Consider the following 5,542-nt stretch of genomic DNA (forward strand, 5'->3'; position numbering starts at 1 on the left):
GCGACAGCAATGACATCCGCACAGTCCCTGCAAACTACCGGGACAGCAAACGGTGCCATCCCACAGTCCTGCAAAGTACCGCGACAGTAAACAGTGCCATCCGCACACTCCAACCTACATGCAAACTACGCTGCATGGGCAGAGAATCAAAAAAACACTCTGAGCAAAAGCGAGATTAAGGGAGAAAAAGAGCTAAGTACGTAAAATGTACTTATGTGGAAAAATAATGCCCCTTGGGATGTCTTTAAAATACAGGCGTAACATCCAGTTCAGGAAAAAAAATGCAGATGGCATCACAACAAACAGCCTTGCTCTGTGCACGTCTGACAGAAATCCTGATTATGCATAGTGCAGAACACATGATTAATTACAAATATCTGCTCAATTAAAATTCAAATAGGAACATTATCATATCTGACATGATTACTAAACTTGAGATGGGCTTATGAGTGTGCCTAAAATTAATCCTATGTGTGCTAAAATTCATTGTTGATCTGAGGACAAAATGAAGAATGATGTATTAATCCACATGTCCTTTGGCCCAGATGCTTCCTTTTGGAGTTCAGTTTGGAAATTTGCTTTAAAACATCAGGATAGCTATTTCTGAGGTAAATAATATGGATGCTATCTTTTTTTAGTAAGGTTAGTTTCTCCTCTTCCAAAGTTCAGTCACTGAAAAACCAAGCAATTTTAATGCAGCACAAATGTGGGAGGCAAGCATCCAAAGGACCACGTGGATCCTGCCCCACACATTCCTTTAGAACAAACAACTTAAAATAATGTAAAATCAGGGCCATAAACTGGTAATACTTCTCTTCTGCTTTATTTGCAACATAAAACAATGCCAACTTTAACTTGGACTTGGTCTAAATGTAGGAGTTTTGCCAAAATAGCTGTCAGAATGATGAAAAATCCCTTGCATGCAGCTACAGCCACACTGGCAAAAGCCCTGGAGTAGATGCCGTTATATTGGCAGAGTCCTTCGGCCACTTTAGCATATTCCATGAGAAAAGTGATTTAAGTTACACCCGAAAAGAAATCTGTGCTTGCCAATTCAGCTCTAAGGTGTAGCTATACCAGCCAACTCTTTTAAGTGCAGACAAGGCATGGGTTTCTGGCACTACTCTCATTCCTTTAAAGCTAGATTTATGGGTTTGGTTACAATTGTGAGCAAAAACTGAGGGGGATTTCAGTGTATTTCACTCTTGCTGACAGTTTACAGATGTATCTAAACTTTGAATTTGGAAACAGTTAATTTATGTGTTGCCAAAAAGCAGTGTATTATTTTGTGATGCTTAGTGCTATTGTCCTGCTCTTGGTAAAGCAAAAAGAAAAGAAAAAAGTGCATTTTTCAGTATATTGTGACCTCTATTTTCAATTATTTCAGAATAAGTAAGTTCTAGTAAAATTAACCTAGATGATTAAAAGAAATGAGATGTGATATTATATTACAAACCAAAGGTATTCCACAAGACTTCCGCCTGCCTGAACAGAGGCAGCTATTACGGTCACAGCTGGTTCCTGGGTTGCTCCTTGTACACCGGAGCTAGGAAATCCACAGCAGGTTTGGCAGGCTGCTACTGCTCATCCTGCTGCCAGGAGCTCAAGTTTGGTCCAAACAGCACACTGCCATTCACTGGGACCCAGTGCTGTTAGTCTGGCAGCATTTTACCTTGCTGAGTGTCTACTTGATCAGCACATGCAAAACACACTGCAGTACACAGTACTGTTTGCTGGCAGAATGCATAACTAATATTTCTTTTTATATTCTCAGCTATGCTTCCAACAGTCAAATATTATGTAAATGTTAAGCAATTGAAAAGAAAATTTTCACAATGGTAGCAAAGCATTCTGAGAGACAGGCAAGTGCACTTAGACCATCAATTTACCTTAATACTCATAAAATGTGGTAAATTTTAATGGAAAAGCATTTTCTGTCATTGTCAGGGATGGAAAAGGAATCCTGATGCAGTGGCTCACTCCCAGTTTGTATTCTGTGAAAGCACTGACTTTGTCAGACATAAAGACCACTGTGTTACAATGCACCTACCAGGGGATATAGAAAATGTGTGCTCTGCAATAATGCAGGAGTGAGGCAAGGTTAAAATCATAACAGTGCAGTGCATAAAAGGTAGCTGTCAGGTGAGTTATGTCCTCCATACCCATTTAGGATGAAATTACTCATTTTAAGAAGAATAACTGGAAAGTTTATGGCCAAAACTTGGTGAGAAGCCAAGAGATGAGCCAGCATTGTGATGCCATATAAAGAATGCCTGCCACTATTGAAAGGCTATGTGCTTTTGATAGTTAAAGAACCAAAAGGGACTGCTGCTCCAGTGTCAAACATTCTGCCTTGATTTATACCCTGATCTGGGCAGTCCCCCATTTTCCCAGTCAGACAGATTACACAAACCCTGATAGACACAATATTTAACCATAGGCTACAAAGCTGGTATCAGCTGGAGAACTTGGGAGCTAAACCAATGTCATATATGAACTGCAGTTTTCTGGTGGATTTTATTGGCATTTTATCACAGACAGAACAAGATCTTATTCTTGTTAAAGAATTTGGCTGTAATATCCCTACTACTAAATACTCTTCAATTTCTGTCCTAAGAAGTGCAGCTTCAGGCAACTTTGCAGTCTGTGCTGTTTTTCCATCTCAAGACCCAAACTATTTAGCTAAACATGATTTATTTTACTAAATCATCCATTAAAACAGTAGATAATGACAAAAAGCCCTAAACAAACAAGGGGAGGCAGAAATACCTGACGTATTTATCCAAATCCCTTTTTATCATATAACTAATATTTAGAAAGTGCAGTCATATTGTCTTTGATGCTTCTACAAGACCCTTTCCTCTCTGCTTTTTTTTTAATGCAGCTGGATAAATACCAACCATTTCCATGTTTGAATTAGCAGAAAAAAAATCATCTGTTTTGATAAATATTCTGCACTTTTTGAGAAATGCTGTGATAAATGAATACCATACTCCTGTCTTGGCGCAGCACAAAATTCTATTCCATGCTATGCTATAATTTGCTTATGCTAGAATTTGTTTACCATACTTCATTATTACAAAACATGTCTCTCTTAACAAGAGTGTGGTTTAAAGAAATCAGTCGTTGTTTAATGGCAAATGTCTCGTGCTGGTGTTACTGACAGGGTTTTCAACATGAAAGAGATGTAGCAGGCCCATTGTACACTGCCAAAGTCCTGTTATCACTTTACAACTCAAGGAGTATGAAGGAGCTTTAGAGTAAACAGCAGTCTTGGCCTGCCTTTCATCTGTGGTCTGTCAGTGACACGGAGCTGTGTGCAAGCCCAGTGGGTCAACAGGACATTAACTTGGGTTAAATGTCACAAGCACTGTTTCTGTCTGCAGAATGACAGGCTTTGTGAATGGGCCATGTTGGTAATTTTCCCTGCTGAATTCACAGAGGTTAAAGTGCACAATTACATGGAATACAGAATATTTTTAAATATTTGGATGTGGGTTATTAGGAACACTACATGTTGTCATTCCTATCAAGAAGTCTGATATTCTATGCTCTAATGTGTCTGTCCCCTTTTCTTCTCACATATAATTATGGTGTACTTTGGCTAATACTTGCAGTCATGTTCCACATGTGATTTATTTATACCCAAAATGTAAACATAATGAAATTTGGGATAACAGGACTTATAGCAGACACATTAATGCAGTTTGCAGTAGCACAAAAGGCAGCTCCACAAGCAGAGGCTGCAGCAGCTGTGTGTAGATAGCCACCTTGAGGATCAGCAGAGCATGACTTGGCATGACTTTGTGCTCTTCTGCAAAATGAGGAAGGCATAAATCTCTGTATATTGTTTAGTACAATATATTTTCAATATTATTTATTTAAGAATTCAATGAGGCTTTGAAATGCAATTTTTCTTTTAAGGAACTAGGTGGAATGATTACTGTGAGCATTCGTTCCATAGTAGATGGAATCTCATTGTTTCCTCGGGATTTCCCAAAAAACTCCTGCTGTTGTCTGTGTCCTTTCCATCTTGCACACACCCACACAAATAAAACCCCCTGTTCTGCCCTCCCATCTTCCTAGCAAAAGCCCACAGTGCTTCAGAGCTTAGAAATGGGCACTCCAGCCCTGAGCTGGGGCTGCACTGGATCTGCTTACTGTCTGTCTCTGGGTTCTGGAGAGCTATGGGGAGCAGGATTAACTGGAACAGCCTCCAGCTAACGTTACTAACTGCACGTGTTACTAAATTACATAAAAACCTATATTAAGGGAATGCTACAGATGCTAGGAAACCAGCAAAGTGATTATTTATTTGCCAATATTACTGCAACCTCCTGAGGTACATGATCAAATGCTGTATCCTTAAAAGATGCTTCTTTGTAGGAGGTCCACTTCTAAAGGTGCAAAACTTTAGAAATATTTTTAAATGAAATATAAAGCACTAGTTTAGACTCTTACATGAATAAAAACAGATCTTAAAACAAATGTTTATTTGAAATGCTGAATGTGTGAATGGAGTCTTTAAACCTAACTGTCCTGTTGAGAAACTCTCTTCTATTCCAGGGCTCTTTCTTTCATTCATAATTTAAGCAGAGCTCACTATCTATAAACAGCAGTGGATAGAATAAGTGGAACAGTGGAAGTTTCTAAGCAGATAGAATAGCTCAGCATTCTATGGCAGGCACAATCAAAAGTAGGTCGGTTAAAGCGGAACTACATTTGGCTTTTATTACATGAAATATTCAATTTCTTGGGAGTAAAAATATTTCAGAAGCGGGTACTGAAGCCAGACCGAAGCCTGCCATCCAGGAGGCGGCTCTGGGCCGTGAGCTGCCCCGGCACGCCCGGTGCACCCCGAGCTCAGGGGAGGCGCGGGCTGTGCAGGGGCGCGGCCCCTCGGGCACCGGCACGGCTGGGACCGCTCCCGGCTCCTGCCGGCGCACACGGCGGGCTGTCGGTAACTAACCCTGCCGGGTTAATCGCGCCGCTAGCTGTGCTCCCGGCCCGGGGAGTTCCCGCCTGCCCCGCGGTGTCTCTGCCGCCTCCCGAGGAGCGTCTGTCGCGCCCCGCGAGCTGCGCGCACCGGGGACAATGACCGGCACTCCAGCTCAGGACCCGGCGCTGGGTGCGGGCGCGTCCCTTCGCAGGATGGGCTCGGTCGGGGCGGAGCGGCCCCGAGCACCGGAGCCCTCAGGCCGCGGAGCCCTCAGGCCGCGGAGCCCTCAGACAGCGCCGCCCCCACGCGGGACCGGGCCGTGGCACGCGCACCGACACGGGCGCGCACTGCCCGCCCCGCCGCTGGGGGCACGCGCGCGCCATCCAATCAGCGCCTCCGCTGTGCAAGAAGTCCCGCCCCCTTGCCCCACGCGACCAATCAGCGGCCTCTAGGGGGCGTGTTCCGCCACCCACGCCCTCCCTGCGGCTCAGACAAGCGCGATGCGCTGGAAACCCCCGAATCCGCTGGTGACTGGCGGCGCTTGTGGCCAATAGCGCTGCGCAGCGGTGGCGCCGGCGCGCTGTGATTGGCTGCGGGCGCGGC

Source organism: Taeniopygia guttata, chromosome 11, assembly GCF_048771995.1.
Source record: "Taeniopygia guttata chromosome 11, bTaeGut7.mat, whole genome shotgun sequence".
In the NCBI taxonomy this organism is placed as follows: Eukaryota; Metazoa; Chordata; class Aves; order Passeriformes; family Estrildidae; genus Taeniopygia; species Taeniopygia guttata.